This window comes from Coffea arabica, chromosome 6e (genome assembly GCF_036785885.1).
Source record: "Coffea arabica cultivar ET-39 chromosome 6e, Coffea Arabica ET-39 HiFi, whole genome shotgun sequence".
NCBI lineage: Eukaryota > Viridiplantae > Streptophyta > Magnoliopsida > Gentianales > Rubiaceae > Coffea > Coffea arabica.
This window is the reverse complement of record NC_092321.1, coordinates 53491279-53512578: the sequence shown is the minus strand read 5'-3', so window position 1 is coordinate 53512578 and position 21300 is coordinate 53491279. Positions and strand designations below refer to the sequence as shown.

Here is a 21300-nt window from a genome sequence, read left to right as displayed (position 1 = left end):
TCCTCCATATCTAATACCACAAAAATCATAGGAATGATGAATTTTTAAATTTTAATCAACACATTTTTCAAAACTCCGAATGGATATCTAATAAACCGATCAGCTAACTGCAAAGTAATATTAGTGTGTTTTAACTTATGCAAACCTAATTGTCTAGCCACCGTTAAATGAGTTAATGATACATTAGCACCAAGGTCACATAATGCCTTAGAAAATTCAATGTTACCGATGGTGTAGGGTATAGAAAAACTCCTCGGATCTTTCAATTTTGGCAGCAGCTTATTTTGTATAATAGCACTACACTCCTTAGTTAATGCTATCATTTCGCGATTCTTCAATTTTCTGTTTCGTGTCATTATCTCCTTGAAGAGCTTCACAAATAAAGGAATCTACAAAATAGCACCAGCGAAAAGAATATTAATATGCAATTGCCTAAAGATTTTGACATACTTTTCAAATTTTTTGTCAAACTTATTTGGCTTGAGTAGTTGAGAAAATGGAACTGCCGGAGATATTGGAACAGTAGTGGAGAATGAAAGTTGGTCTTCTTTTGATTTTTCTCTACTACATTCCCTCACACTTATCTCTTGCTCCACTCGCTCATCTTCTTTCTTCTCAGTTGATTGTTCCTCCCATTTTCTACTATCGGAGGATCCTCTAGTCGTTTACCACTACGAAGAGTAATGGCCTTCACGTGTTTCCTCGAATTCACCTCAGTTTTACTAGGTAATTCTCCTTAATTTTGATTGTTAATATAATTGGTGATTTGATCAATTTGGACCTCTATATTTCTATATATCTCGGTCAATTGTTTCAATCACCTCTCTAGTCGTTCAAACCTTTCTGAAGTGCCTTTGGCTAACTTTTCCACCGCTATCTCCCAACCCGATTTAGTATCCACTTGTGATTGTTTTGGTTAGAATTTCTGTAGATTAGCCGGCCTTTGAGGATTGTCTTGATCTTTCCACCCAAAATTTGAATAATTTCTCTATCCCGGATTTTAAGTATTCAAGTATCGATTATTTTGATCATTCCTATTATAATTATTAACAAATTGAGCTTGTTCAAGATCAACTCACTCATTAGTCTGATGATCACCTCCGCATATGGAATAACAAGCTACATGAATATTAGATGAACTTAAACCACATCTGATTTGTCTACTTAATACTTTTATCATCTTACTCATTTGGACACTAAGTATATTAATGGTATCCATTTTGATCATATTTGTTCGGTGCCTTGGATTACCTCTTTCATTAGGCTATTGATAATTGTTTGCCATCATTTCCTCTATCAAATCTTGAGTTTCTTGGGGTGATTTTGCCATCAATGCTCCACCTGCGACTGCATCAATAGCCGTTTTAATAGAAAAGGATAAACCATTATAGAAAGTTTGTACAATTAGCCAATCGGGAAGTTCATGGTGCGGACATTTTCAAAATAAATCTCTAAACCTTTCTCATGCTTCATATAATGATTCACCATCTAATTGACTAAAACTAGTAATGTCCATTCCAAGTTTAGCCGTTTTGTCCGGTGGAAAATATTTATTCAAGAATGCCCTAGACAAATCATCCCAAGTAGTGAAAGTATTAGGGGCATGAGAGTTAGCCAAATTTTAGCTTTATCTCGTAAGGAAAATGGGAACAACCTTAGCAATATAGCATCCTCACTAACTTCATTCATTTTAATAGCATCATATATCTCTAAAAATGTGACTAAATGTGCATTTGGATCCTCTATGGCATTATCTCCAAATTGAGATTGTTGAACCATTTGAATAAGTGATGGTTTAGTCTCAAAATTGTTAGCGTTTACTGTCAGCCGTGCTATACTTGCTTAAGATGCTTGGGTTCCTGGTAAAGCAAAATCCATAAGAACTAGCCTATTTGCTTCATTTTCTGCCATTTCATCTTCGAAAGGTAGCTCTATAACGATTCCCGCTATTCGTTGTTGCACCTCTTCTTCTTGTGGTATACGCTTTCTTTGTCTACGTAGTGTCCTTTCAATTTTCAAATTGAAAGGTGTGACTACCCGTAAAATTCGATGCATACACTACAAACAAAAATAAAAGAGATTATGTAGTAATTATTTCACAAAAACTAATAAATATTCAAACTTAAATATAAATAAGTTTAACTAACTAATATAGAAAATATCTAAATTAATAAAGTTTGCTAGGCCCTAATATTGCTGCTCCCCAACAATGGTGCCAAAAATTTGATGAATTTTTTATATGAGTACAAATTTAATTTCTAAAATATCTATTTTAACTGCAAGTATATAGGTCAATTTAGAAGTTTAGGATAAATATCGGGTTGATCCCACATGGAGCAACTTTACAAGTACTAAGATCTTACTTACTCTATTATTTAAAGTAATAATCAATTAAAACAAGAGAAATGATAATTACTACTAACTAGTCTTAATTAGATAACTTGCAAGATAACAATGGAGAAAATTCACTAAATACTCGAGTCTAGGGATGTAGATTCCACTTATGGCATCAAATATACAAATAAATAGATTTACCTCTTGTTACAACTGTTGTTTAACTAGAAATTCATTTCCAATATTACTAATTCTCATTCTCATGATGAAATGGCCTAAATTAAACAAGTTTTCCCTATACTCATGGTGAACAACTAGATCTACTCTTGTTTTCTTCATGAAATGTAAGGTTAATTCACTTAAATGTATCTCTATTCTCATGAGTCTACTACTTAAGCTCTATTTATGTTGTTCTGTCATTATTACCAACTTTTATTGAATAATAACAACTCTAAACTTGTTATTGGTGATCAAACAACAACAAATGATAAGCATATATAAATAGACAAGTTAATGTAAGATGTAACAAGTGTAAGTCATATTCACTTCATATCAAGTAGTCATAAATTTCATCCACTCCCTAGATCTAAGAACTTAGCTACTCATATGATAAATGACAAGAAAGAACATAGTTTCATTGCATGAACATATATTGAATCACAAATAAAAAGATAGATAAAGAAAGCTTAGCCAAGAAGTGAAGAATCTCCCAAAGATCTTCTATTTCTTCAACAAAATGAGTTGTACAATGAAATTTCCAATTGTTCTCACCAAGTTCTAGCTAGAGAGAACAAAATAAGACTAAAGCTAAGTTTTAATGCTAAAATCTGATGAGAACCCTTCTAATGTTCTCATCTCTCTTTCTTATGATTCTTACATCTTTAGTGTTAAGAGAGTCAAAAGTGATTTTTTAGACAAGACATAAAGCTCATTTTCTCTTCCAAAAGGTCCCTTGAACATGTGCGGTCGAAATTCTTGTCTGGAGTAGAGCTAAAAAGTAGTGTGAAAATAGAGCAAGTGGCTGAGCAAGTTACAGAATTCTGGCTACAATATGCGACTTCAGCTCGCGTATTCATGAGGTCGCGTTTTCATTTTTGTGAATTTGGCACAATTTCAACTACTATTTTCTTGATGATGGAGGCCGAACCAACTCTTATGCAAAAAATTAAAGTTGTAGCCCATTCAATTAACTTTTCAATTCTTTAAGAATAATCCAATTTGGAGTTTTGTGGACTGAGAAATGACCAAAATACCCTCAAATGGTCAGAGCTCTATTTTAGCTTTCGACCATGCAAATGCACTTCTGTATTTCGACTTTTTGACAAGGAAAACTACTGAACTGGACTTTGATGTCTTCTTACCAAATATAGATATATCTCTTAAATTCAAAATGGTGTATGAATCTCTTCAATCCATTGATATAGATGTACCTCAAGATATAGCCAAAATACCATAATGTGTCAAAGCTATAAAACTTGCATTTCTTCCTTTGATTACTTTGCACTCCATGTCTTCTTTTTATCACTTCAAACCATCATCAATCATCCAATTATCTTCTCAATTCATGCCATTTGATGATTGAATCATTAAATCAACAAAAACATGAAGTTTTCACCATTGAAATCCATAGAAATGTAATTTTTACCACTTAAACCACAAAGTATATATTTTCACTAAAATCCTAGTTAATGAGCTATAAAACTAAATAAAACACACCAAAACTAACTAATAAAATATACTTAAAACATGTAAAATATGCACGTATCATGGACGTATGCCCAAATGATCTTCAATGTGCTGCAGGCAAATATTTATTCTGCCTAACTGATACTCAATTTCGTCCAAGTGATAAAAAAGTCTCTGCCAGTTGGATTGAGGTGGATGCAAAGAAGGAGGAGGTGGTGGAGCAATAGTGGAGGGACCAGCCTGATATCGACCATGTCATGCCTTTGATCGTCGCTCCCGAATCGGCTGAGAAATGACTATCACATCGATGCCCATGTTTTGTTTCTTCAGAGTTGAAAATTTAGCACTATCATATACCACTGGCTTAACTTGTTGTGATGTTCTCCCCCGTTGACGTCGTGGCATAGGTTGAGGCAAAGGTGATCATTTCTCTTCTTCATTTTCCTCAACTTTTTCGCTTACTTCCATCCCTTCGGTCTCTTCACTGCTAGAAGGAAATGGTTCACTAGCCACCGGTCTTTTACCTCTCACCATGGTATCTAATAAAGAAAAATATAATTATTTCGTAAACTAAGGCAAAAAGATGCATATATCATATATTATACATCACAAATTGCTAGAAAATTGCCCAAACTAACCAAAATCACCAAATTCATAGGCAATTAATAAGATCAATTTAGTGATTTTTAGTAGCAATCATGCTTATAACAATCACAAATTGCCAACAATAGAGAATATTTAGCCATAAACATGATTAGGCAAAATTCATCCCGAAAATCACAAAAACTATCAAAATTACTCTTAATCAACAATGTACATGCTAAAACATCATTAACCAACCATTTTTAATCATAAACATCCATCAATAAGTTCTCAATAACAATCCAAGCTACTTTTTCCATTTTATCCAAATATAACAATTCAAAAAATTTAAACAACTAATAATCCATCAATTTGCTACATTTGAACATGTAAACATGCTTAATCAACCCCAATAAGTACAATGGAGGCCAAAAACATCAATATATATCATCAAAAATTTGAAATTAAAAGATGTCAAAAAACTCTGGAAACTGAAAAATATCAACCTCTTAAATGCGAAAATTTGATGAAAAAATTACCTCAATCATGTAGAAGGATGTTTGGTGATACTAATGATGCAAAAAATCATATGAAACACCTCTAATTGACCCCCAATTGCTTGCATAAATGTTGAGAAACCCAAGCCTTCAATCATCTAAAAACCGATTTTGAGATGTTTTTCTTATATTGTAATGGGTTAAAAAGATTCTATGAAGGATAAATGATGTTGAGTTCATGTTTTCTTGCAAGAAAATGGAGTAAAAATGAGTGTTTGTGAATTGAGTGCATGTGTGTGTGGAAAACACGAGAAGAGAGAAGAAGAAGAATGAAATGGTGAGGGTTCGCATATTCTGATTTTAAAATAGAGGAAGCAAATATGTAACGCAAAAACGCGATCTGAAGTCACGTTTTGATACATCGCGTATTCTTTAGTGTCGGTGTAGAATGCAAATGCAACTACTGAATATGTGACCAAAGGTCACATATTTCTGATGCTCGCATAGTCTGTTGTGTCAGTGTAGAATCAAATACGCGACCTCAAGATCGCGTATTTAGTCAAATTTTCTGCTTTTCTGCAACCTCTTCTGCAAAATTTCAAACTTTATACAACAATGCGACTTTTACTTCAAATACTCAAAATGCATTCTAGATCATTTTTTTTTGGTCAAAACTATCATTACACACACATGTAAAATAATCAAAATATGCATTTTACCCCATTCTAATGGATATAAAACAATATTTGCTCAAATCAAGGGGTTGAGTTCCTCAATCCAACTTTGCATTTTACACCTCATTTAGTCATTTTTGCTTTCATTTGCCAAACCTATAATATAAAAATAACAAACTAACTCAAGTACACACATTAAATACTAAATCACACCAAACTAACAGATATAACAAAAAATATCAGCTCCTCCCAAAAATATAACATATATAACAAAAATATTGGGTTGCCTCCCAATTAGCGCTTTTATTTATAGTCATTGGTTCGAATAAAAAAAATCAGCTCCTTTTAAAACATTAGGGAGTGATTTTCTCCCCACGGGTCAAAACCCCCAAACCATTCCACCATGTGATCAGCCATGTATTGATCTCCATAGTCCAACTTCCTTAAATGCCAAGGAGAAGTATTATACTTGTCATGTAAAGGCTTAACTTCACCTCGGAGTAAAATTTGCTTGTCTTTTTCGAGTTGGCTCAAATTTTCACCTATTTCTTCATGGAATGACGAACTTATTAAGTCAAATTCCTTCCTTGTCCTCGCCCCCCTTACTCCTACACCATGAAAATTAGTACCAAGAAAATTTATAGATCTGACTTCATCCATTTTCTGGTTAACCTTTTCGTCACATGGCATATTAGAAATAAGAGCAATAGGCTCTATACCTCTATCTTTATTAATCAAATTAAATTTCAATTCCTCACCATTAATCCGAAATATAAGCTTACCTTTTTCACATTAATTATAGTTCGTGCGGTGGCTAAAAATGATCTTCTCAGAATAATTGGTATTTTCACATCTTTCTCAATATCTAAGACAATAAAATTCACAAGTATAATATATTGTTGTATCCTTATGAGCACATTTTCTAAAATACCAATTGGATAAGTAATTGACTGATCTGCCAACTGTAATGTGATATTGGTAGCTTTTAACTCTTGAAGCCCCGACCTCCAGGCAACTGATAGAGTCATAAGTGACACACTTGCACCTAAATCACATAAAACATTAGAAAAATACAACTGTCCAATAATACAAAGACTAGAAAAGCTTTCCGGATCTTTCAATTTAGGAGACTGTGTGATAACTCGAAAAATTTTCTTATTTTATTTTTTTTTTCGAATAGATTTTCGTTACTTTTACCTATTGCCTTCATTTCCTAGATATTTTTACAAGTAAGTCAAGTTTTAAATCATTTTCCTCGTATAAGTTAGTACGTATTAAGTTTGTAATGTGGGACCTACTAGTGAGGTGTGTGCGTCAAATTTTTGAAGATTATGAGGAGTTTTGTGCAAAAGGATATTATTTTATAAGGTGCTAAGGGATAATTAGAGGTTGACTAGATATTTTAGTGTTTGAAAGACAATAAGATGAGGATTAACCACAGTGAGTCAAGTGTCGCACAAGCCATAGCTTTTTGACTTTGACTAAGACTTTTCTTGACCTTTTATTAACAAAAAAAATTTGGCCAAAATTCTATCATCTTTTGTCCCTCCTTGGCCGGCTTTTGAGCTAAGAAAAAGAGAGAGAAAACTTTACAAAATCCATAAGTCTAATTCTTGAAAAATTAGTGCAAGATTCAAGAGGAAGTTCTGTGACGACCCCACCTCTCCCTAGGGCGTACCCCAAGGTTTAGCAGACCTCCTGCCCAGCTCTCGTCAGGATTCACTCACTCATTTCAAGAAAATAAGTTACAACTTCAAAAGTAAAGGAATCAACAGCTAGAAAGTACATTTATACTCATTTCTATCTCAACCGTTCATACATTTCCAAGTATAACAAAGATCCAAGTTTCAGCTAACCTCTAACCCTAATCAAGCACTAACATGAGTACAATCACAAAATTCAGAAACTAGACTACGGTAACTTGTACCAGTCTCATGCCCGCGCTCGATTTCCCTGTAAGGAAAACAAAACTAATAGGGTGAGACAAAGTTCAGTGAAGTTCCACAACTTCATGGAGACCTAAGTAGTAAGTTGGTCATTATGTAAAACTTGAAATATCAAAGTAGCGAGCATAAAAGTTCATGAAATTAAACAATAACGCTACAAGTAACAAATTGACTAAATATGCAACATTTCCAAGTATAAGGATACAGATGGCTCTCAAGAGCCAAATTTTCATTGCATTACTTGATCTGAACCCGTTGACACTCCGTCAACGTTTAAAGAAGAAAAATCAAGACCGTAGATTTTCACTTTATACCAATTTTCATCCATCGATCAATCCCCTACCGGGCCCGAACTCCAATTTAAGAGTGATGGTAATACTCGAGTATACCAAATCCAGTGGACCCTATCCAAAGGATTACACAATAAACAATAAATAATAAACAATAAACAGTACCTATGGTTTGCCAGTCTCATCGACCAAGCCCTTACTGGTTCGATTCGACTGACTAACCAATAGAGTGAGGATCCAGGTAGCATTCAAGTTGTACACATATATATCAAGTCAATAATAACCAGTAAACAGTAAGAAATCACATTAGGGCAAGTGCGATAAAGTACACCTTTGCCCGTCCAAACAAGTCAAGTATTTCTTTCAAATATCAAGTTTAATCATGCACTTGGAAACACTCACCAAAGACTTATTGCTTTTCAAAACCACGCTCAAGTTCAACTCCCTGGTTGGAGTCCAAATCTGCAATAAAATATCGTTTAACAGTTTGAAATAAATTAGGGTTTAAAATATAGGAGTTTCACTCTAAAAAAATCAAGTAAATAAAACTCGTTTAAGTAGTACTCATTTTACTTATCAAACCCTAGAAAATTCATGCTTGCTCGTTTGGTTTCAATAAAGAAGCGATTAAAACGTTTAAGTTCGCAACTTGGCGGAAGAAACTAGAAAATCGTGTTTAAAGTGGCCATTACTTTGTTTTTGAGAAATATACACTTTTGAGCAAATATTTTAGCTTATAAGTCACCCACAAGGTCAACTTAAGTATCTCTACATAACTAAGTCCCAAATCAAACCCAAATCATATCCCTATTTCCATTTCACTTACTTATCACACAAAAGAAAAATCGGGCAGCGTTTCCTTTGTGTTTACCTAATTTTCCAGCCATTAGCTTCATTTGCTTCTCCAATCAGCCCAACTCAATCACCACAAGTAAACATACAAAGGTAGTTCTTAATCTAGGCCAAAAACCATCAAATTGTAGCTTATTTCTAGCAAATAATCATCCACTATCAAAGTTGGAAATTTCTTAACAAAGCTGGAAATTCATCTTTTAACGCTAAAAAGTCACAATCATGCTACTAAGCACCTCACAAATTTCATATCCAAGCTCACCACCAACATAATATAGTCAAACAACATAAATCAAGGATAAAATGGCAAAACCGTAACTGAAATTTCACTAATCTACATCAAAACTAGAAGATCATCCATAATATTTCAAGATTCAAGCCATCTACACCATATTTAGCTAGAATAAGAAAGAGCAAGGAAGTTAATAATTTTATATCTTCCAATACTTCTTGAAAAGTGAAGAACCAATCAAATTTTCCCAAGAAATTCAACACCCCAAGCTTCCTAACACCCTTGGTGCAAGTTTAATCAGTTTAGATTTTTGTAATTCAACTCAAACAAGGCAAATCAAGGTTGTAGTTGGAGGTTTCTTCTCTTGTTTTTTTCTCTCCCTAAGTTCAGCCACCATGAAGAAATAATGAGGGAATGTTAGCCAAAATGAAAGATAAGAAGGAAGAATTTGGCTTGGTCAAACTTTCATTTGATTGCCAACACTTGGCAACCTTGCTTTTCTTTTTTTTTTTTTCTTTTCTCACCTTTTCCTTGGTCAAATATTTCAGCTGGAATAAGGGGTAATTTAGAGAGAATTAGGTGAAATAAAAACGAGAAGATTAGGCAAGAAAGTATTGGTCAAGCGGTGTACTTAATCGATAGCAAATGGCGCACATCGGTTCAAACCTATTTCCTTAAATTTCTTGTACTTTTGTTTTAACTTATGATTCACTAACTTATTATTAAGCACTTCTAATCACACACTTTTTCTTATCTAATACTCACTCTTATCCACCAAATTCAGTATACACATCTCACCAAGTGATCACACTACCAAAATGCGCAAAAATCCTAACTTACTTTAACTATAAAAGTAAAAGTAAAACTATCGATTGTAAGATGTATTACAACTATTGAGAGAGTAAATTAATAGTAAAGGAATAATAAATTAACTTATTTAAAATAAGAGGGAATTATAAGAAAATATAAACAAATTTTCAAGTCGTTACAAGTTCAACTAGATTCCACTCAACCTTGGCTTGCTACTTGAGAGGTGATTCTTGGTGTTCTTGGCGCAACTAGCAAAGCTTGAAGAGTTTGAGGTAAACCTTAAATCATGAATTTTAATACTTTGAATTAGTAGGGTATGCATGTAATTAAGGTGCTTAGATAACCTAGATACTTGAGTTGTTGATGGCTTGGCTTAGGTTCTTGTTTTGAAGCTTAGATCATGGGTTTATGTTTATGCCTTCTATGTGTTTGATGTATGGTTATGTGTATTAGGTGAGGATTTCTTTAGGTTTTCTTGGTTGTGTTAGCATGAGAATCATGGTTAAAGTAAGTATAGTTAACTTGGTGCACATGAAGTAAAAATTGAACAATCAGAAGTTGGAATTTATGCTTGGGCTAGCTGAATTTTTTGGTTCAATTTTGTGAGGATTTTTGTGTTGTTTTGGTGAGATTTTGTAAGTCCCAAACACAACCAAGAGGGGGGGGTGAATTGGGTTGATTAAAATCTTAACCAAATTTATGCACTTTTTCTTTAATAAAAATTTACCTTCTTTTCTAGTAAAGATCAACCAAGTAGATTAGAAGACAATAGCAATATTGATCAGAAAAACAAGTATAGATAAGCAATGAGAATTTTATTAAACAAAAAGTAAAATAGGAAATCAAACCAATTGTCTACCAAGCTTTCCTCAAACTTGAAGACCAATCACAAGGTTGAGCAACTTCTCTTTGATGAAAGATGATCAACTAGATGTACAATGGAGGGAGCACTTCCTCCTTGCCCTAAGCCTCACTTAGTCAAGCTAAGAAGTTTTACAAACACTCAGATAACCCTCAATAAAGCTACACTAAAGAAACTTTCAACCACAAGAGAAAAGCTCACCAGAAGTTCACACTCCTTAGAAAACAAATCTAACTTTGGAGACTATTTTCTAGCTAAAATATCTCTTGAGATCTTGTAGACCAAGTGTGCAAAAGTTCCTATCTGACTTAGAGTCGTTTGTATTTGAAGGGAACCAAAAATGGACTTCATTAATACTTCCAACGGCTAGAAGGCATATGAAGAGTCAGCTAGCCGTTGGGGCTGTCGGACGTCCGATGGAGTATTCATCGTCCGAACACATCGTCCGAAAAATAGTCAAGTTGTTGTTCGGACGTCCGATGGAATTTTATCGTCCGAGCTTCAGTGTCCGAACGACGTCCAGAGAGTTATCAAATCTTCGAAGAATTTTTAGGACGTCCGATGATATCGATGTTCGTCCGAAGCATGCGTCCGGTCCTTTAGGACGTCCGATGATTCCTTGCGAGCGTCCGACAGAGTCTTGGCAGAGAGTCATCAAAACTTTATGGAATTTTTAGGACGTCCGACATGATCGATGTGCGTCCGACAGAGACTCCTTCCTGATGTTCTTCATCCCTTCGGACGTCCGACAGTTTCCTTTCGGACGTCCGACATGAGTGTCCTGTTTTTGCTTCTTCTTTTTGGTTGATTTGCAATTCATGACATTTTAGTTCCTGATTCTTTGATAGGCAAAAACACTTATATTTGAAGAAGGTTAGATAGACATTTCAAAGAACTTTTGTGATCATCAAAACCAAGAATAACAGATTTGTGCTCAAGGAACTTGGTTTAACCTTACCCTAGAAGTGGATGTTATGTATGTGTGTTTGAGTGGTAGTTTGTTGGAGTAAAGTTAAGAAAACTAGGTGGAAATTTTTTATTTTGGGGTTGCTTGCTGGCCAGCCATGGATTGGAGGTTTTTCCCTTGATCTTTGTGACTTATTGAACCTTAAAACTTGGCTAAACATTGGTTTAAACTTATATGTGAATTAAGGTGAAATAGAGCAAGTAAATTGGTTGATTTGGCAAGGTAGCGGACTGTTTTGTTCTTCCTTGTTGGCCGGACTGCCTTGATTCATTTTATCGTTTTGTGTGTTGAATTTTAATCTTAAATAGTGCTATATAACTTGACCCCTTGTATATTAGCTTTAGGAGATTGAATTGGATGAATCTGAGTCAAAATGAATGAGGTTAGGAAGGAGGATTAGGGTAATTTTGTCAAAGTCCTAAGCTGATCATAACAGGAAAATCAATCGACTTCTATGGACTTCTGGTATTGATAGGAGAGGAACTATAGTTTGCATTTTATACCGTTGGAAAGCTCTTCGGGTCTACTTTCCAACAACGCAAACGGAGCGTGATTTCGACTTTTCTACAATGAGATATGGTCATTTTCCCGAGACTGCGCGTGCACAACTGTTATACCCGAGAAAACCCTTTTGAACTTGAATGAGATTTTCCTTTTACTCAACTTTCTTGCACTTGTCAAACTCATTTTCTTATGACCTTTTCCTACATTTTTTATCTAACTTGCATGGTAAATTGAGTCGATTAACAACCCACTTGATCACCTAATGAACTTATGTTTGGGTTGGAAGATAAATCTAGGATATTAACAACTTTCACTCATTGCCCTAGGATTGGGAAAAGAAGGTGAGGTTAACCATGGGACTTGATGGACAAACTCTGCATTTCTTAACAGGTGAGTGTTCCAATGTATGTTATTTGATTATGCATGACTTGAGAAAATGTTATTATTTGTTTAAGTGAGTGACTCTCTTTTGAATGACATGTTAATAAGTGAATGATTGTTGTGATTTTCTTGTCTTGCTAATTTGCTATGAACGCATGTTCACATTGCATGAATGCGTGATAAATGTACAAGAATGTAGGCCGATGTGTACTTTATCGCCTCAACTGAACTAAGTTTAATCCTATGCTGGCACCCTATCCGAGACCCGCCAATTGCGAGGTCGGATCACACTACAAGAAATTTGGTCATCAGTGACAACTGATTATTATCACAGAAAATGTAAAAGTCGTCACTAACGTGTTTTACTGACAACATTTTAGTTGTCACAAAGTCGTCAGTGAATCTCTGTCGGTAAAGGTACACAGTCACAACATTAAATGTCGTCAGTAAATGTTATTCGTTAGTGACAATATTTTTTGTCAATAATAAATACATATATAGTGACAACATTTCACCTTATCAATGATGCTCGTAGTAGTGTCGTCAGTAAAATCCTTTTCATAGTTGCCGTTGGTATTGATTGTTTACTCACAACTCTTTAGAGTCGTCACTAAAAATGGCTCTTTACTGACAACATTTATCATCACTATATACCTTTTTGTTATACACCCTATTTAGTGACAACTTTTTGTTGTTAGTGGAGAAATCTGATTAGTAACAATATATTGTCACTATGAAACCTGATACAAACGATTGTCCTAAAAGCAACCAATCCAACAATACATCAAATTAGAACCATATAAGGCCTGCTAATTAATATCTAAAAGCATCCATTATACTAAAAAGGAATCCAACAATTCATCAAATCAAAAGAACCATAAAAGGCCTGCTAATTAATAGCTAAAAGCATCCATTATGCTACAAAGGACCAAAATATAATGTTTAAGTTCAATGTCATCCTACAAATACTACAATAGAAGTGGTACTGTGTAACCCAAATTGTTCATGCAAAGCCAATCAAGTTTACAAAAAGCATCCGAGCCTCAAAAGTCATAAAAACTTCCAAAACACTTCACGAGCCAAAAAAGAAGCTTTATCTTCATCCTTCTTGAGTCCACTTAGTAGCTGTGAATTTTGCACAAAATCTGACATAGTAGCATTTGTCTGCATAAAGTAGTATAACAATAGTAAGTAACAAGCATTTTGAAAAGGAAAAAAATCTTAGATTTACTTATCACAAACTCAAATAATGAGTAGGAAATTATTAAGGAAAAGAATAAAGAAGGTGAAGAATTGTCATAACAAGAACAATATCCCAAATGAACTCAAAAGTTAGCTATTAAAGTATTAGTAATGTCAATAACTTATTTATATTCTATATGTTCTACTGAAGACAAAGGATTGTTACTTATAAAAATTAGCCATGGATAACATAAAACAATGATTCGCTGCAAATTGCTGTGCTACAATAACTTGATTAAGTTCATTCTTCAACCCGTAAAAGGTTATTTTAAATTAGCTTACTACCCAAAATTAAACCATCTATATAAATGCCCTCATTAAGTCAATTGGGCAGAAAATTATGTCCATGATTCATATTGCACTTGATTTGTACTATTACAAATCTACCTTATTAAAAGTATGATCAGAAAAAGGTTTTGCCATGCATTACGAGCATCAATTAGCAACTCTGGAGTACAAATCTACCTTATTAAGTTTTATTGCCATGCATTACGAGCATCAACTTTAGTCAAGTTGTCAATAAAACTTATCAGTGATGACTTTAATGTGTCGTCGAAAAATTTCTTGAGTATAGGATTTTCTCTACAGTTCTTGAGTCAATTAGCAACTCTGGCTGCTGATCTTCCAAAAATCTAAAATGAGCAACATATCTGCAGTGAAGTACTTCAATTATTAGTAGGTGATAATAAAAACTTGAGACAAGAAAGAGAACTTAGAAATTTGCAAGAAAATAAGTTGAATCATTTCTTTTATGTATCGTCTAGACAGTGACTGAACAAGAGCAAAGTAAGAGATAAAGCACTTGAAACTTTAGAACTCAAGAAAGCTTCAGATTGGCTTCAAAAACTCACTAATTTCAAAGACTGGACACACATGCTCGGAGTACAAGTACTACTAAAATGAAAATGTATTATCAAGTAATAACAATCAAATGTAAAGACAAAAAATTTATGTATGAATGATTACAATCATATCCAAGTATCGGTGTAGTAATCATAATGAAATGAGTAACATAGCAAGTATAGCAGATAAGTTCCATAACATTATAAAGCTCAGAAACAAGTGCAATAGAAATGAAAAGAGCATGATAATCAACTGCTTTGAACCTCTAATTTAGCTTTGATTGAAAAACGTATTCAGCACACCATGCTAAAACACTTGAGTAAAACAAAAGCAAGAATTTTATCATCCTTATGAAATTGAAGTTGTCAAACCATACAACTAAATTAAATTAATGCACAAAATCAACCATGGAACTGCAACCCATTAAAAAAAATGCTACTGCAAATAAATACTTACAGTGTCATAATCCATTAAGATAATACAAACTTTCACCACAATATATCCACATATTATAACTATAGACAATTCGCCTACACAGTAATCAGCCATGACATCTAATTAGAAGAATACAGACCAGTCAATTTATGGTATTCTTTTATGCAAAATTTGTTTTCACCCATGTGACAACCACTTTGAAATTTCATAAGAATAAAATCTGGAAAGTCACATGAATACATTGCCCGTGTAACTAAAACTCGTGCAACCAAAGCCCACAAATCAAACAGAGTTCATAGATCATATTACAAACTTTTGAGATGATGTCCGTGTTTATTCCCTACTTATCACTAAGTTCAACTTATATCCTAGCATGAAAGCTTAGTACACACTTTTATAGCAAGACAATTACATAATTTAGGTTTAAACACAAAGACTAGTCCAACTAGTTATGTTAAGAAAAGTATCCAAATCTGAGTTTTTTTTTAAATCTCCCTTTTGACATTCAACTGGCTACTGTAATCAGTGCAACAAAAAGCTGACTGAAACTCGTCAATCACTAGTCCAGAGCACATAGGCATCAAAACTTCTCAGAAGCAGAGCAAACTACACAAGCTCGACAGCTTCACTACTTTATCTTCTATGGCAAACTCTCCTTTCATTTAACGTCAACAGTGGAAAATGTGGGCCAGATGCAAATCTCTAAAAGATTCTAGATAACATAGGAAGACATACAACTGTGAGTCTGTGATGCAATAGTAAAGAAAAAGTAAACAAAGAGCCACTGAATATTGGAAGTGAAAGAAGAAAACTTCAGATTGAACAAGCCAATTGTCAGGACTAAGCATTCAATAAACATAACTTGAAGTAATTCTCCATGCATCAAATTATTTCCACAAAGAAAAAAGAAGCATACACATTATTTCCACAAAGAAAAAAGAAGCATTAAGTTTTCATTTCCTGAATCAACCTTACAGAAAATGCCTTCCAATCCAAATCTGAGTATTTAGTGTTATTGTATGTGACAACTTGATGTACACATAACACCTGGAATATACAATCTATACCCAGATTAGAAAAGGGAACTTTTCCCACAAGTCATTACTTCACCAGAAACACCAAGGAACCATATATGAACGCAGGAAAGAACTCTATTTTACTAACACAAACAATTAAAGAACATTACTTTAGCATTTACCAATAATTAAGAATGCTATGAGATGTAGTTACACAAAAACAGATTGAGCTAAGATGCTAGAAGTAGAACAGATTCATTGTACCAAACAAAGAAGAAAAGTAAATCCAAACTACAATAAAAAATGAAAAGAAAAAATTCCCTTCAATTAACCAAAAATAGTCCCATAGTTATCACTCCGGGCAAAGCAGAAAAGAGACGGGAAGAAGAAATAGAAGTGATTACCCTCTTGGAAACAGAACGAATGTTTCGTGTTGCAACCTTGGAGAAAATTGAAGTGCGCAGTTCTGGAGGAAAAATCATTCAGCCAGAGCAATAAATATTTTGAGGTAAATGAGTATGCTATTATGCCTCATCTAAAGCTTGTCTAATTGCCTCATCTAATTTGGTCATTATTATTCAATTCTCCCCCTACCAAGTCCAGCTGTAGCTGATTTTGTACCAAAAATCTTTGGGAAGTAGCAAGTCCTTCCCAAGTGGGCCAAGAAGTAGAGGATACAATTAATCTAGGGGATTCACGATAACTAGGTAAAAAATTTTCCCTAAAAATCAACCGAAAGAACTAACCCTAGAAATCAACCGTTTTCTCTTCAATTTCCTCAAGAGCTAGTGAATTTGGTAACAGCCTTGGTGCCTTCGGAGACGGCGTGCTTGGCCAATTCACCGGGAAGTACAAGTCTCACAGTAGTCTGATTCTCCCTCGACGTAATCGTCGGCTTCTTATTGCACCTGGCGAGCCTGGAAGCCTCCTGAGCCAATTTCTCGAAAATATTGTTGATGAAGCTGTTCATGATACCCATGGCATTGCTGGAGATCCCGATGTCGGGATGGACTTGTTTCAGCACCTTGAAGATGTAGATCTTGCAGGTCTCGCTGCTCTCTTGACTCTCTTCTTCTTTTTGTCGCCGGCAGTGGCTCCGCCTTCCTTCGGGAGTTTCTTCCTAGCCTTTGGCTTCTTCTCTGCCGGAGCCTTCTCGGCTGCTGGGGCTTTCTCGGCCACGAGCTTCTTCTCAGCCGGCTTCTTCTCCGCCTTTGGTGCCATCGCTGCTTTTGAAGCTGAAATTAGAGAGACTTTGACGGGAAGGATAAAAAATGGGCTTCGATTTAAAGACTGGAGAGGGGAGATGTCTGAGAGAGAGTTCAACACTTAGAAAAGTTATTATTTTGCATCTACGTAGTACAAGAGACTTGGACAATTTTGCGCCTCTTTTTTTGCCTTGAATTTTAAAATTGCGCCACTTTGTTTTTGTCTTTAATTTTAACTAGATTTGGACATCATAATTCCCCCCCTTTTTACACAAGAAAAATTGGTGCAATTTTGTCTTTTATAATTGTATTTGAAATATAGATTTCATTTTTATTCATTATTTTTGTGTCACAATTTTAAAGTTTTAGTATGATTAAAAATTTTAGTATGAGTGGCAAAATTTTTTAAATTCATATAAATGGAAAAGCATTTTAATAAAATTTAACTAGTTCTTATAAGTGCTAAAACTTTATATCAATTATAACTACTATTTATAAAACTTCACTATTAATCCATTATCTTCAAATAAGAAAAAAATGCACAATTCAACTAATACATAAAGTGTATTAGTTAATTAACTATGGAGTTTATGATTTATCCACTTCGATAACCGATTCAATTTGAAAACTCTTATTTAAATTCATATCAAATTAACTAATAATCATTCTAAGTTAAGTAGTCACAAGTTTATTTACACTAATGAATTTTTTATTTTTTAATTATTTTTTATTCTAATGAAGTTATTACATATACAAGAAAATTAAACTAATAAGGAGGCTCGTAAGTATACAACAACTAAAAATCATTAGAGAACACATAATGATTACAAAAAATTAAGAGTAATAGTTGCAAAAAACAATAAATATTTAAAATCAAACAGTGATAAAACTAGTTGTCACTAACAGCTATATAATGTTATCAGTGATAACAATAGCAAAGTTGTCAAAGAAAGGTGCTATTATTACTGACGACTTTTAGAAAGTTGTCACTATTGCAGTTCCCGCTCTCTTCATGACTCCTGGCGGGAATCGAATTGTGACAACAATGCAAGGTCGTCACTGATGTGTTGGCTTCCTTGACTCGATTGTGACAACTTGCCGTATTGTGGTTAAAGGACCCCATTTTGTGATGATTTTTTTTCATCACTGAGTAATATTGTCACTAATGACCAAATTTCTTGTAGTGTCAGCTGGACAGTTTTGGGTTTATAACTTACTAATGTTAAGTGCAAAGCTCAAACTCTTTGCCGAAAGGCTTTGAGTACAATGTTAAATGAGGGGATTGTTGATTTTTCGGAGGGCATAAGGTGAATGTTAAATGAGGGGATTGTTGATCTTTTGGAGGACATAAGATGGGAGTTCGGAGGTTATAAGGTGGTAAAATGTAGGGGATTGTTAATTGGCAGTTATAAGGTGAATGTTGCTCCATCTGAGTCTCGTATCCTTTTATTGTTTAAATTATTGTTTATCCTTGTATTTACTTGAACGAATGATTGAGTGCACGCATAAATGTTATTATTTATCAAGTATTTTACATTTAAAGATTCCTATTACAATTAATTGTTGCACTACCACTTTCTAAAGTTGAGTATCAACTTACTTGAACCTATATTACTTGAAAAAACGTGCTTACATGCTAAATTGTGTTATTCTCTTATTTTGTCTGTTTACCTGGAATGCTTACTGAGTGTAAACTCATCCCACATTTTATTTTCCTTAACAGGATTTGAATTTGAGAGTTATTTTGGGATGTAATGAATATTATTTTGGTTAGTTTAGAAATTTCAAGTAATGCTTGCTATGGTTTGTAGTGAGTCCTGACGAGAGTTGGGCTGGCAGTCCGCTGACCCCTCTGGTTCATCTTTGGAAAAAGTGGGGCTGTCACAGAGAGTTTGTTCTTAATCAATGCACTACACTCTTCCATTAATGTTATCATCTCATTATCCACAATTTTTCTCTTCTTTGACATGATATCCTTCAAGAAACACGTATAAGAGGGAATCTGTGTAATAGTATCAACAAAAGGATTGTTAATATGCAATTGTTTAACAATTTTGTGAAATTTCTCAAACTCCCAATCCTTCCCATCTTTCTTCAACCTGTGTGGAAAAGGAATTACATTAGAATTTAAATTGAGAGGAGGTACATCTATATCAATGACAACATGATCATTTTGGCTTTCTTTTACTCTTTCAATTTCTTGTTCCTTATCTTTTTCACCACTTAAATTGCCAAAGTTAGGTCCCTCAATTATTTTACCACTTCTAAAAGTGATAGCATTGACATGCTTTCTCGAGCTGCCTTCGATTTTACTAGGCGATTCTTCACGGCTTCTATTGTTGATTAAATCGGCAATTTTTACCAATTTGAACCTCCATATTTCTATATATCCTAGTCAATTGGTCCAATCACTCCTCTAGTCGTTCGAACCTCGACGCCCTTTGCAAGTTTCTCCACCGCAATTTTCTAACCCGATTTAGTATCCGTTTGTGGTTGTTTTGGTTGGAATTTCGGCGGATTAGCTGGCCTTTGAGGGTTACCTTAATCTTTTCATCTAAAATTTGGATGATTTCTCCACCCCGAAATGTATGTATTCGAGTATGGATTGATAAATTGAACCTCCTCAAAATCAACACACTCGTTAGAATCATCTTTTCATCCACAGATAGAACAACAAGCAACATGTACATTGAAAGAAGAACTTGGACCAACTCCGGCTTGCTTGCTTAACAACTTTACTACATTATTCATTTGAGCACTTAATATATTGAGAGTGTCCATTTTAATCATACCTGCTTGACGTCTAGAATTATCTCTCTTATTTGCTGCCATCTCCTTTATCAAACTTTGGATTTCTTGGGGTAATTTATCCATTAAAGCATCACCAGCAACTGCTTCAATAGTAGTTTTAGTAGAAAAATATAAATCATTATAAAATATTTGTACAATGAGCCAATGCGAAAGTCCATGATGTGGACATTTTTGAAGCAACTCTCTAAGCTGTTTTGATATTTCATATATTAATTCACTCTCTAGTTGACTAAAACTAGTTATATCTTTTCTAATTTTAGTCGTTTTACCTGATGGAAAGTATTTATTCAAAAAATCCTTGATAAATCATCCCAAGTAGTGAAAGTATTAGGGGTATGAGAATGTAGCCAAATTTTAGCCTTATCCCTCAATAATATTGGGAACAACCTTAGCCTTATAGCATCCTCACTAACTCCATTCATTTTGATTGCATCACATATTTTAAAAAATTTGGCTAAGTGTGCATTTAGATCTTCTACGGCATTAACTCCAAATTGAGATTGTTGAACTATTTGAATTAATGATAGTTTAATTTTAAAATTGTTAGCATTTACCATTGATCTTACTATATATGTTTGAGAGCCTTGTGTCCTCGATAGGGTTGCAAACGAATCGAGCCGCTCACAAGCGGTTCGAATCAAAGTTTGACTCGAGCTCGATCAAACATCGAACTCAAGTCGAGGTCGAGTTGGCCAAATCGAACTCAAACTCAAAATATTAAGTTCGTTAGCTCGCGAGCCTCAAGTGTATATATATATTTTTTATTTTTTATTCGCGAGCTCGAGTATATATATATTTTTTCATTTTTCATTTTAATCGTAAAATTATATATATATCCCTAAAATTTTATTATTTATTAAGAAAAATAATTATTTGTTGTTTTTATTAGATTAATTTTTAGAAACTCGAGCTAACGAGCTGCTCACGAGTCAGAAATTCGACTTACATTACGAGTTAGCAATTTGAGCTGTTCGCGAGCCAGAAATCGAGCAACAGCTCGTGAACCTTGTTGACTCGAGCTCTAGCCTGGTTTTTCCTTAGTCGAGTCGAGTTTGAGCACAATTTTCTTGACTCGTCGAACTTGAACTCGAACTCAAGCCTACCTGTTATTAAGTCGAATTCAGTTGGATA

The 21300-nt window shown here is 34.2% G+C and overlaps 2 non-coding genes and 1 pseudogene across 2 annotated transcripts; 2 read left to right on the top strand and 1 right to left on the bottom strand.

Annotated features, from left to right (window-relative positions):
- Nucleotides 1-1418: 1418 nt before the first annotated feature.
- LOC113697695 (small nucleolar RNA R71) lies at nt 1419-1525 on the top strand. The gene has a single exon (XR_003449968.1). It is a non-coding gene; the product is annotated as a small nucleolar RNA R71 (small nucleolar RNA).
- A 15389-nt stretch (nt 1526-16914) lies between these two features.
- On the bottom strand, nt 16915-17436 carry LOC113697512 (histone H2B-like; annotated as a pseudogene).
- Nucleotides 17437-20320: 2884 nt separating this feature from the next.
- On the top strand, nt 20321-20427 carry LOC113697639 (small nucleolar RNA R71). The gene has a single exon (XR_003449925.1). It is a non-coding gene; the product is annotated as a small nucleolar RNA R71 (small nucleolar RNA).
- The last annotated feature ends 873 nt before the right edge of the window (nt 20428-21300 follow it).